Raw genomic sequence first — 14527 nt, 5'->3', positions numbered from 1 at the left:
TATGAGTGAAAGCTCTTGACTCTTGAAATAGAATGCCCAAAACTTGATGTATAGAAGTTAGAATGCAGACCCGTGGAGAATTTTTGTTTAACTCTCTCAAGATATATTCAAAGAGTGAGGCACTAGGGTTCTTAGGTTAATTTTATATGTGTTCTCGACCCTAGGTTTAATCCCAGCCGTTGGATCATTTTATCTGAACAAAATTTTAGGTGTATCCCCATTGAACCGAAGTTTTGCACCTGACATTCCTCGACGAGAGGACACCTTCGTCGACGAGTGTTCAACATTCGTTCGTCAACATGAATGTGAGTTTGTCGATGGGAGACCTGTCTAAAATTTTTGTGCTCTTGGTATTTTCTCGTCGACAAGAACAAGTTGTTCATCGTCGAGTGGCCTTCATGCGTTCGTCGACGAGACCTCTAAAAATTTGCCTCCAAAATTCAATTTAACTTAAACTCTTTAAATAAATTCTTCATGATATGCATGTGTCCTAGGGTCAGTCAAAGGTAAGATTTTGAGCTTCTAGCTATATCATATAAAATATGAAAATACAATGAAATCTTAATACGCATTACCATGACAATCTTGAACTTGACGCTTGCATCTCCATTCTTCTACTTTTTAAGTTCCATGAATTTTGCTTGGTTGTATATTCTTTAATCCTCACGGCTTCTATGACTTCCTCAACTTCCGTGCATGCTAAATAATATTCTCGTTCACACTCTTAATGCACAGATCAAATACCGAGTGATTTGTTATTATCAAAACAGGATTGGACTCATAAAGTCAACAATCTCCCCCTTTGTGATGATGACAAATACACGACTAAAAATAGAAAATGGGTTACGCCTAATAAGGCTCCCCTTCAAATAATGCACAACATAAAATTTAGTAATATGAAATATGCTCATATACAATGTAAAAATAGGCAACAATTTTGCATGTATAACTCATGTACTTATGTGATTTTCTCTCATTGCTTTAAAAAAAAAACTTATATGCTTCTCCCCCTTTTTTCAAACTTATACTTGCTATAAACTATTTTTGCTATAAAACTTATATCTATAAAACTTATATTCTTCTCCCCCTTTTGACATCAACAAAAAGGTAGGTATCCAAATGTTCCGACTTAAATATCTCATTTTTGAAAAACAAATCTCAACTTCTCCCCTTATGTTATTCAATTTACTCCTTAGCCTTTCTAATGTATATCTGTGTTGTGGAATCAAATGTCAATGTGTACAAACACAGTATTTCAATTTACATAGGCATGTATAAGCAAATTAGTCATTAAAATCCAAACATTTAACCATGCGATAACCATGTCTTGAGTTCAATGCCAGACATCAGAAGACTTTGGAAAAAAAATGATACTAAATGTTAGAATTTTTTTCAAAGTGTGATACCAAATATGATAGATTTAACCAATTTTTAATTTTAGTCCCTCGTAATTATGTAGTCTAATATAATTCTAGACAACTTCTTGACTATGCATATGACCTAATTCACATATAATCTGGATAGAACTATCCTCCAGAAGTAGTTTTGTGAATATGTCTACCCATTGTTCATCTTTACATACAAACTCAAGTGTCACATCTCCTTTTTGTACATGATCACGAAGAAAATGATGTCTAATTTCTGTATGTTTAGTTTGTGAATGTAATATAGGATTCTTTGAGGTGTTTATTACATTCGTATTGTCGCATCTTATAAGAATTGTGTCATAACTTAATCCAAAATCCATTAGTTGTTGCTTCATGTATAGCGTTTGAGCACAACAACTTCTTACAGCTATGTATTCTGTGTAACGCCCTGAACCCTTAAATCTAGGTCCAGCGCATTATACCTGATAAAATCCTGATAATCCATAATCCATAATATAGGCAGCAAAAAATATAACCATAATCTCCATATAACATAATACCAGAGTTTACTAATTCTAACTACCAACCATAATAAATTAATCATCCACCTGTATTCAAATATATACATGTCTCCAAAACATTATCCACAAATACCAGTATGTTTCACAACCATCCATATCTTATAAAACTTAAAACATAAATCATAAAATATAAAATATACATATCAAAATTAACATAAAAATATACCATTTTCTCTTTCTATTTACCAAAAATGCTATAAAATCTCGAGCTCTCTAAGCTCGATCTCGAGGAAATCCTGAGAAAGATAATTTCATATTCGGGTGAGACACATCTCAGTAAGGGAAGAAACAATATATTAAAATAGTGTGTGGCCAACATGAGTTTATATAATAACATATTATTTAACATTTGAAAATCATTAACATAATTTCTGAAATCATTCTCTGATCCTAACCAAACACATGCAAAAGATTTAACCCACGAGATTTTCCGAGGATAAGGGTGATTACCCGCCCATACAAGTAGCACCCTTCTGCTCTGATACATTTAGTAACCCGAAGGTCACAATTTAAGCATACTAGGGCACTCATCTTACTCAGTAAGCCCTCAAGTGTTAAATTGATCTCGTACTCACACATTCAACAAAAGTTTACGGGCAAAGGCCCTAAGGATAGGGAATTCTACCCGCTCATACAAGTAGGTTCCCTCTGCCCTAGTGCGTTATGTAGCTACTACCACATCTGAAACTACTAGTGCACTCGCTTTACTCAACAAGCCCTTAGGCGAAGTGTATGCCTCGCCCAATTGTAACATGTTTTACGTACATAGATACTTCTAATATCATAATACATCATTATTTCCATCGTTATTCAATCATTCACATTCTTTCATATTTATAACTTAACATTTCCTTGCGTTTCACTTTAAGTCACTCTTTCCCATTTGTATCATTCACATTTCACATTTCATTTCATTGCATTGTCATTCATTGTCATTTCATTTCATAACATTTTCATTTCATTCCTTTGTACTACAACCGCTCTTTAACCGTAATCAGTTAGTTCACGTAGAAATGCGCTAGAATCTGCTACAGTGAGTCCACATAGAAATGCGCTAGAATCTGCTAACTCGGCTTTCAACTGTCGTACCTTTACATGGTTGCATTTAACATACACAGACAACATTGTCCACATCACATTTTATTCTCATTGTTTTACTTACTTAGCCTACATCTCATACATTTAACATATAATTTACACAGATTCTCATGCCACACAATTTAGTAGTAAAATTCATACATATTTCTCATAAAATAAGCCAACTCACATTTAACATTTATATGCTCAAAATACATTTCATTTCTTATTTAATTCATCATAATATTCTTTTCACTTTCATTCGTTCACTTTCACATATACATAACTATATCGACAATCCTAGGCTCAGAAAACATAAATTTCATGGCTGACATTTTAAACCCACATAAAAATATATATACATAAATAACACATAATCATTTTTAATTCATGAAAAACCTGATTTAATATATAAATTTCTCCCTTATCTGATTTCTTGAACTACGCCAACAGGGATCCCGAAAAATACCTGCGGCGCTCACCTGGACCCTGAATAAAAAATCCCAATTCCATTAAATTAACCCTAAATAAAATATTATTTTAATATTTCCTAGGGCCATAAATTCTAAATAAATAAATATACCCTTAAATTTAGCTAAATTACCAAATTTCCCAAATCCCACTCTCGCTTTGGAGTAAGGCTTAGAAAACCCCCATTGGAACTTTACTTATGGCAAAATGACGACGATTATGACTAGTACCCCATGGTGGTGTCTGATCGTTGATTTAATAGCAAATTTAACAAAAAATTGAGAAATTAGGAGAATTATATTTTTCCCCAGGAGTGGTGCCTACGCCACTCCCACGACAAATCCGCTCCAGTTGAAATGTCGGTGGTGGAGTTAGGAATCCAACGACACCTTCCGTTTCCCAATTGGTCGAATATTCGTCAAGAAATGAGGGAAGAGAGAGAGAGAGGCATTCACGGAGATGACGAAGGAATTAGATTTCAATTTGAAATCTGAAGGAAGCTTCTAGCTTGCTTTTTATTTATTTATATATTTATTTTTACTTACTTGCTTAAACTTAAATATCATATACTTATATTTATATATCATATCCTTTTATATATATATATATATATATATATATATATCTTATCCTTATATATTCATATTTGTATATATATATATAATCACCATTTTACTTACATTAATTAATTCAAGTTAATCATGTTTAACTAATTAATTACTAATAAATAATTTTAATTAAATATAATTATTTTTTTTTCTATTTTCTTTATTTGTTTATTTAATACATTAATTTAATAATATTTAACTGATTAACTAATCAATAATTACTTTTAATTTAAAATTTTTAATTAATTAATTAATTAATATTTTTTTTTTTGGGTTATTACATTCTGCCTCTGCCGTGGAAAGAGCAATTGAATTCTGCTTCTTTGAAAATCAAGATACTAAAGAATGTCCTAAGAAATGACATGTGCCACTCATGCTCTTTCTATCCACTTTACTACCAGCAAAATCAGCATCTGAATAGCTAATAATCTCAAAGGATGTATACTTAGGATACCATAATTCCAGTTCAATGGTTTCTATCAGGTATCTAAGTATTCGTTTGACAGCTAATAAATGTGACTCTTTTGGTGCAGCCTGAAATCTTGTGCACAAACATACACTGAACATTATGCCAGGTCTGTTGGCAGTCAGGTATAGTAAGCTACCAATCATCCCGTGATAGAGCTTGACATCTACTGGTATACCTTGTTCGTGTTTGTCTAATTTCAATGAAGAACTTATAAATGTCCCTAGTATTTTTCCATCTTTCATATTAAACCTTTTGAGCAGATCTTTAATGTACTTTGATTGATTTATAAAAATTCCATGTTTTGCTTGTTTGATCTAAAGTCCTAGGAAGAAATTTAGTTCATCCATCATGCTCATCTCAAATTCATTTTGCATAATACTTGCAAACTCATTGCACAACTCTTTATTTGTTGCTCCAAATATGATATCATCTATGTATACTTGAACTAGGAGCATGTTATTATTCTTAGACTTTATGAAAAGTCTTGTGTCTATCTTCCCTCTAATAAATCCATTATCTAGTAGAAAACCGTTTAGTTTTTCATACCAAACTCTAAAATCTTGCTTTAAACTGTACAAGGCTTTTGCTAGTCTATAAACGTGATTTGGATACTTATGGTTTTCAAAACCTAGGGGTTATTCTAAATAAACTTCTTCACTTATGTAGCCGTTTAAAAATGTGCTTTTGACATCCATTTGATATAAATTGAAATCCTTAAAAGTAGCATAGGCTAAAAGCATTCGAATGACTTCCATTCGAGCTACAGGTGCACAGGTTTCCTCAAAGTCCATTCCTTCTTCCTGATTATATCCCTGAGCTACTAGTCTTGCCTTATTTCTAACAACTATCCCATGTTCATCTTTCTTGTTCTTATATATCCATTTTGTTCTAATAACTGTCTTATCTTCAGGTCTAGGAACTAATGTCCATACTTTATTTCTATCAAATTGGTTTAGTTCTTCTTGCATAGACCTCACCCATGATTTATCCTCAATTGCATCACTTACATTCTTAGCTTCTTCTTAAGATAGGAATGCACAATGACTAACCATGTTTCTAAGTGAGGATCGTGTGACTACTTGACGTGATGGTTCACCTATTATTTGATCAATGGGGTGATTCTTTATATACTTCCATTCTCTAGGTGGTTCATTAAACTCATTTTCAATTTGATTATTTTCAGTAGATGCTTCCTTAGCTTCATTTCTCTTATCTGAATCATTTCCAATAGGCAAATTTTCAAATTCCTTATTTATTTCAATTTCATTCTCATCAGTTTTTTTGGAGAAGGGATTTGACTCATCAAATACTACATGGATAGATTCTACAACAGTTAATGTTCGTTTATTATATACCCTATAGGCTTTACTATCTAAGGCATACCCTAGAAAGATACCTTCATTTGATTTCACATCAAACTTTCCTAAGTGTTCATTGTCTCTGAGCACAAAACATTTACAGCCAAAGACATAAAAATACAATTTTTTTGGTCTATGGTCATTCCGTAATTCATAAGGAGTCTTATTTAGAGATGGTCTAATCAAAACTCTATTTAGAACATAGCAGGCAGTATTTACTGCCTCAGCCTAGAAGTAGTTGGGTAGTTTATGTTCGTTAAGCATAGTTCTGGCCAATTCTTGTATAGACCTATTCTTTATTTCAACTACACCATTCTGTTGTAATGTTTTAGGAGCCGAAAAGTTATGAGCTATTCCTAATGAATTGCAATAGTCTTCTATGCCTTGATTTTTAAATTCTCTACCTCTATCACTTTGAATTTTAGTGATAGTATATCCCTTTTCATTTTGAATTTTCTTGCACAGATTTATGAATTGTTCGCACGCTTCATCTTTGTGACCTAAAAATAGTACCCATGTATATCTTGAATGATCATCAACCATGACGAATGCGTATGATTTTCCTCTTAAACTCTGAGTTGGGTTTGAACCAAAGAAGTCTAAGTGTAGCATTTTAAGTGGCCTCGTAGTAAAGATAACTTTCTTCTTCTTAAAACTAGATCTTACTCGTTTTCCTAGTCGACATGCATCACAAATTTTATCTTTCACGAATTTAGCCTTAGGAAATCCTTTAACTAAGTTTCCCTTAACTAGTTTGGATATCAAGTGCATGTTTGCGTGTCCTAGTCTCCTATGTTAGATCCAACTAATTTTATTCATAGCAAAAAAACAAGTAAAATGTTGAGAAGCAAGATTGTCAAAGCTAGTGGTGTAGACATTTTCATTACAATCTGCAGTAAACCGTACTTTGTTTTCAAATTTGTTCTCTCTAATGCATTTGTCATGTTCAAATGAGACTTTATAACCTTTATCACATAATTGACTTATACTCAATAAGTTGTGTTTCAATCCATCAACTAATAACACCTTATTAATGACAAGTGAAGGTTCCTTACCAACCTTACCAACTCCAATGATTTTACCTTTTGAGTTATTCCCAAATGTAACGAATCCTCCATCTTTGGATATGATGGATGCAAATTTAGCTTTATGTCCTGTCATATGTCGTGAGCATCCTCTATCATATACCACTTGTCCTTCGAGGAGGACAATCTCAAGCACATCTGCAAGACATAATCAGATAACTACTTTTGGTACCCAGATTTTCTTGGGTCTATGAGGGTTAGTACTAGATTCTCCTTTGACTTTTAGACTTTCTTAATTTTGACATCTTTATTTTTAAAAGGACAGTCAAATTTTATGGGACCCAACTTCTTACATTTAAAACATGTAATATTTTTATAATAGTCTTTAGTTGGAACATAAGTTTTTGACTCTCTTATAAAATATCCCATGTAAAGATGTCTCTATTTTAGGTTATCCTTTCCATTATAACCAAGACCTTCCTTTTCTAGGGAGTTTCTTTGAATTTCAAGGAGTTTTTCAAAATTAGTTTGTCCTTCTGTAAATTTACAGATAATCTTAGATTTATCTTTTAAATACCTTTCAAACTCTTTAATTTTCAAATCCTTATCTTTCATGAGGGATGCATGAGATTTATTTTGACTTTCTACTAACTTTGAAAATTCTTTCAATTTTAATTTCAACCCAAGATTTTTCTTATTCGTTTTCTCAAGCATTTTAAGGAAGATATTCTTGATGCAATTCATCATAAGAAAGCATGCTATTTTCATTTTTCGAATCACTGGAATAATAAGATGAAGCAGAACAAAAAGATTGTACCTCGTGGTCTTCATGAGCCATCAGACGTAGATTTGCAATTTCGTCATCACTGGATTCAGATTTTGAACTACTGGTACTGCAAGTATCCCAGCCAACCTTTAGTGCCTTCTTCTTCTTCTTCTTCTTCTTCTTAGACACTTTCTTGAGTTGGGGACAATCTGACTTGATATGTCCAACTTCTCTATAGTTATAGCACATGGGAAGATCATCCTTTTGCTTTCTTCTGCTTGACTCTCCCTTTTTTGTTTTTGAGCCCTTGAATTTCGTGGTATATTTCTTGTTCTTTCTCATGAACTCTTTGAATTTCTTAGTGATAAGTGCCATATTATCATCCAATTTTGAATCACTTCCCTCATTGGAGCTGTTGGACGATGCCTTAAGCGTTGTAACTTTCTTAGTTTTTTTTTGGTCATTCTTCCTTTCATTTATTGCTAGTTCATAAGTAATAAGCGAACCGATCAATTCATCAACTGACATCTCCTTCAGATTCCTTCCTTCTGCTATTGCAGTGGCCTTAGCTTCCCAAACTGGCGGTAGTGCCATAAGTATCTTCCTGATCAACTCATAAGTAGGGTAAGATTTACCAAGAGCATTTAAAGAATTCATGATGCGTGTGAATCTAGTGTACATGGATTGAATAGATTCATCAGCAGTCATTTTAAAAGCCTCATATTCACTAGTAAGCATGTCTATCCAACTATATTTTACTTCCTTAGTACCTTCATATGTGACTTCTAACTTTTCCCAAATCTCTTTAGCAGTGTTACATGCCATCACCCTATTAAACTCATTTACATCTAGTGCACAAAATAACAAGTTCACTGCGATAGCATTTATTTGCACAGATTTCTAGTCTTCCTCTGTATATTCATCTTCAGTCTTAGGAACATTTACCTTATCAACTACTTTCATGGGAACATGGTTTCCCTTAGAAACTATTTTCCATACTTTCCAATCTACATTTAATAGGTATATGCTCATCCTACGTTTCCACTAAGTGTAATTTACACCACAGAAAATTGGTGGTCTAGTGGATGAGCCTCACCGAATGGAGATACATTGATGTGTGCCATGTGATCGTTTTACAAAATAATGATTAAGTCTATGTAAACCTCGCTTTGATACCAAATGTGAACTCAGGTGTAATCCCGAGAGGGGGGGGGGGGGAGGGTGAATTGGGTATTTTGAAAATATTTAATTTTACTTCATCAATCAGTCCCTATTTTAAGATTTAACACAAACAATAACCAAGGCTTGAAATTAATTCAATCCAATAATTTTATATTGAATTATACCCAATTAATTACCAAGTGCTTGTAAGGTTATTCAACATACACACATGCAAGATTGGTAATGAAATGCGTTGCAGAAATTAAAAGGAGTAAGGGAAAAGAGAAAGAAAACACAATTTTTACGAGGTTCAGCCAACCTGGTCTACATCCTCGCCTTGAGCAATCCACTCAAGGATTCCACTAAATCCCTTCTTCTTTAACCGGGACGGAGCTTCCCTTACAATCCGCTGCTTACAAGAGGTACAACCTCCTCCTAATCTACTGCTTACAAGAGATACAATTTTCTCCTTAAACCCGGTTCACAACCTAAAGCATGATTCTACACAAGCTGCTAAGTACAATAGAAATCCCTAACACATATTTATATGATAAAACTTGAAGCTCAGTATGTATGTATGTAACGATAAAATCGTTATATGTATGATATGCTTCACAAAATTACCTTCAAGATAATATCTCTGAAAAATTGATTTTTTTTTATAATTAAACACTTTGGAGATTTTAGGGTTTCAAACCAATCCATTTGATGTAGGAAAATCAAGATATGATCCTTGTAAAAATAATCTTTAGTAGCACTCAGATCTAGGTTCCAGCTATAAAGTAATTTGCAAGATTATCTCTTTGAATAAAAATATGACTTGAAATATTCCAAAGATTTCTCACACATATATATTTAAAACACTCTCAAATTGAGCAATCAAATAGTTTTTGTAGTAGTCAATCTTAGAACGATAAATAAATTCAAGAATATCTCAAAGAGTTTAGTTCAATCAGTTTTTTTCTCAAGTATGTATATTCAATCAGTGAATAAAATATTTGGATTGTTATTTTTTTTCCCAAGTAATATATATATAGATTTTATGAGTTAAGGTAAAACAAAAATATTTAAACGTGTAAAATACTTTTACCAAACCTCAAACCTCAAGATGAATGAAATGTTGTAGTAAGATATGAGTGAAAGCTTTTGAATCTTGAATGAGAATGCCCAAAACCTGATGTATAGAAGTTGGAATGCAGGCCCGTGGAGAATTTTAGTTTAACGCTCTTAAGATATATTCAAAAAGTGAGGCACTAGGGTTCTTAGGTTAATTTTATAAGTGTTCTCAACCCTTGGTTTAATCCCAGCCGTTGGATCATTTTATCTGAACAAAATTCCACATGTATCCCTGCTGAACCAAAGTTCTGCGCCCAACATTCATCGATGACAGGAAACCTTTGTTGACGAGTGTTCAACACTCGTTCGTCGACAAGAGACTTGTCTGAAATTTTTGTGCTCTCGGTATTTTCTCATCGACGAGAACAAGGTGTTCGTCATCAAGTGGCCTTCGTGCGTTCATCGATGAGGCCATTGGGTTCGTCGATGAGGCTTCTAAAAATTTGCCTCCAAAATTTAGTTTAACTTAGACTCTTTAAATAAATTCTTCATGATATGCATGTGTCCTAAGGTCAGTCTAAGGTATGATTTTGAGCTTCTAGCTATATCACATAAAATATGCAAATACAATGAAATCTAAATACCCATTCCCATGACTATCTTGAAATTGACGCTTGCATATCCATTCTTATGCACTTTTAGTTCCATGGATTGTGCTTGGTTGTATATTCTTTAATTCTCATGACTTCCATTTATGTGCATGCCAAATATTGTTCCTATTCACACTCTCATTGCACTGATCAAATACCAAGTCATTTGTCATTATCAAAATAGGATTGGACTCATAGAGTCAACCTGGTCTCTTTCTTGGTGAGAAGGTACCACAACACGGCATGGTCGAAGTACACATTGACCTTTGACGCTAGGAGATATGAGTAGAATTTTTCAAGGGCGAGAACTATTGCTAGAAGCTCTTTCTCGGTGGTGGTATAATTCAGTTGTGCTCCTTGAAGAGTCTTTGTAGCTTTGTAGATCACATGAGGCAACTTGTCCCCCATTGTCCCAACACAACCCCTACAGCGTAATCCGATGAGTCACACATGATCTCAAAAGGGAGGGACCAATTGGGTGGCTGCATTATTTGGATATAAGAGAGCAATGTCTTAAGAGTTTAAAATGCAGTAAGATAATCTTTATCAAACTTAAAGGGTGCATCCTTTATTAACAAGTCGGTCATGGGCTGAGACATTTTTCTAAAGTCTTTGATGAATCGTCGGTAAAAATCGGCATGCCCTAGGAATAACCTTACTTGTTTAATAGAAGTAGAGGGAGGAAGTTTAGAAATTAGCTCTAATTTAGCCCTATCTACTTCAATCCCCCTAGCGGAGACAATGTGACCCAACACTATGCCCTCTTGAACCATAAAATGGTTCTTCTCCCAACTTAGCACCAAGTTTTTGTCAACACATCTTTTAAGGACTTTGGACAGGTTGTCCAAACATGCATCGAAGGAGGATCCAAACACAGAGAAATCATCCATAAATACCTTAAGAAAATTTTCAACCATGTCGGAAAAGATAGCCAGCATGTACCTTTGAAAAGTCGCTAGTGCATTACTGCATTACATAGCCCAAAAGGCATCCTCCTATAGGCAAGTATGCCGAATGGGTAGGTGAAGGTAGTCTTCTCCTAATCATTCGGGTGGACTACAACTTGATTATATCTAGAATATCCATCCAGGAAGCAATAGAAATTCTATGCCTTTCTAGTGTTTGAACAATGAATGGTAATGTGAAGTGATCTTTTCGGGTAAGATTATTAAGTTTTCGATAGTCAATGCACACTCGCCACCCGCTAGTGACGCGAGTGGGGATACCTTCACCCTTGTCATTCTTAACAATTGTGATCCCGGATTTCTTGGGGACCACCTGCGTGGGGCTCAAAAACTTGCTGTTAGAGATAGGGAATATGATCCCAACATCTAAGAGTTTGACCACTTCCTTCAAAACCACCTCCTTCATAATGGGGTTAAGTGTAACAACCTGAAATTTCATACCAATTTTTCATATTATATAAAATAGACTGTAAATTACCTTACACTGATACCCCTATAATGACTACTGAAATACACCTATGGAGAGGAAAACATAAAACTGTACAACCATACACACAATACTAGAATACAATATCTCCGCAAAATATACATACATAATTACACATCATCCCAGTATTTACTACCCAAAAATCCTAGATGCTACTCAAAAATACAACCCCCTAATAACACTTATGCTATAGACAAGGTAGTGTAGACAACCTCTCTACCTGCGAGCCTGATCTGCTCGTCTAGTTTGATCACATGAAAAATGTTAATTTACTAGGATGAGACAACGTTCAGTAAGAAGAAATATGTTATTACTAGTGTGTGACAACTAAGTTTACATAAATAACTACTGATAAATAACTAAACTGAGATATCATATAAAACACAATACTGTGTAACTCAAATTTATATGGCTTAAAATACATTTGTAATATTGGAGTTTTCTATTTAATCATATTGCTAGTATTATAATATATATCTACTGTGATCTTGTAAATCTGTATACATATAAATAACTGTGAAAACTACCCTGGAATTCTGTATGTCATGATTTAACCCGTCATGACAGGGTTGAACTGGTTGGCCTACTAGCTAAGTCAACTGAAAACTTTATCAATCCTCAGTCATGCCTTACTGCAATCTCTCCAAAGGCTCGACACTGGCATCTACCTCGTCAAACCGGCCACCTCTACCCAGAATACTGGGGAGCCTGCAATCCCTCTAAGGCACGGTTGACGGAATCCACACACTAACTGAGATGAGTTGTTGCACTTTGATATGAAATAGCCATGGTACCGTGCTCTGTTGACTGAATTTTACTGAAATAATTAATCTGACTGAAATATTTCATCAGGGTCTGATACTGTATAATACTAGTATATATATATATATATATATATATATATATATATATATATATCTTACCTTTTTTATCACGATTCCAAAATAACCATAACACTATAAACTGATCTGAAATATTGTAATATCTAACTGAAATAACTATAATATCTGCTCTGTATTATATAGACTGAATAAACTATAATATCTGAGAGTTATGGATTTGAAATTCTGGAAATCATGATAATCAGTAAATACTATAAAATATCTGTCCGTAAAATATCTATCTGGATAATATCTGTCTGTATGATGTCTATCTGTATATACATTGTAATTTGTAATTTATAATTCTATAAAACATATCTCTGCACAAAAATACTGTAAATCATGGTATTTTGAAAAACTATATAAACTCAATACTAAACAAATATATACTCAGGCCACACAATTAATAAAACTCATGTTCTGAAATCTATAAAACTGTATAATTGATGCCATGTATCTTAATAAACAAATACTATAATTTACTTATAAAATTTATGAATTTACTAGTATAGTATATTTCCCTTACCTGACAAAATAAGCTCGTCTACTAATTCTAACTCATGCCCAAGGCATTCATAATTTTATAATATTGAAAATATTATATATATTTTCATGTCAAATAACTGAATTCCCCAGAATAAATTTCCATACTCATATTTCCTGAATTATAAACTATTCATTACCTTACCTGGGTTCTTGGGAACACCTACTAGGTTCCCTAACCTGCTTGTAGAAAAAGTCCTAAAACCCCAAATTCACAACACCCACATAAATCATCCCAAACACCAATATAACAACATCTACTACCAAATCTGGGTTCAAAAAAACCTACAAACCAAATAACCCTTAAATAATCTACTTACCTTGATTTTGGGATGGCTCCCAAACTTCTCAAATCGAAATTTCGCTCCGGCTAAGTTGTAGAGTATCTCCTTAGGATCATCGTGGTAGCTTTCTGATCATAGTTGATCACATGGGAGGGATCTGGGCGTATTTCCTCAACATGGAAATATAAAATACGTCGTGTATCTTGGATAGTGCTGGTGGTACCGCTAGCCTGTAGGTGATTGGACCCACTCTCTCGAGTATCTCAAATGGGCCAATGAACCTAGGGTTTAGCTTACCCTTCCTCCCCAAATCTCATAGCCCCTCTCAGTGGTGCTACTTTCAAAAACACCTAATCTTCCACATCAAACTCCGATTCTCGGTGACGAGTGTCTGCGTAGCTTTTTTGTTGACTCTGAGCTGCACTGATTCTATCTTTAATTAGTTGGACTTTATCGTATGCCTGCTGCACTAACTCTAGTCCCAAAACTCGCCTCTTATGCATTTCATCCTAATATAGTGGAGAACGACACCTCCTACCATACAATGCCTCGTAAGGTGCCATCCTGATGCTGGTTTGATAGCTATTATTATATGCAAACTCAACTAGCAGCATACTGGGTCCAACTACCCCTAAAATCCATCACACATGCTTGAAGCATATCCTTAAGTATCTAAATCGTCCTCTTTGTCTGCCCATCAGTTTAAGGATGATAAGCTGTGTTGAATGATAACTAAGACCCCAAAGCCTCCTACAAGCTCCTCCAAAATTGTGATGTG

This window comes from Malania oleifera, chromosome 3, assembly GCF_029873635.1.
Source record: "Malania oleifera isolate guangnan ecotype guangnan chromosome 3, ASM2987363v1, whole genome shotgun sequence".
In the NCBI taxonomy this organism is placed as follows: Eukaryota; Viridiplantae; Streptophyta; class Magnoliopsida; order Santalales; family Ximeniaceae; genus Malania; species Malania oleifera.
The sequence above is the reverse complement of the archived record's forward strand: the minus strand, read 5'-3'. Positions refer to the sequence as shown.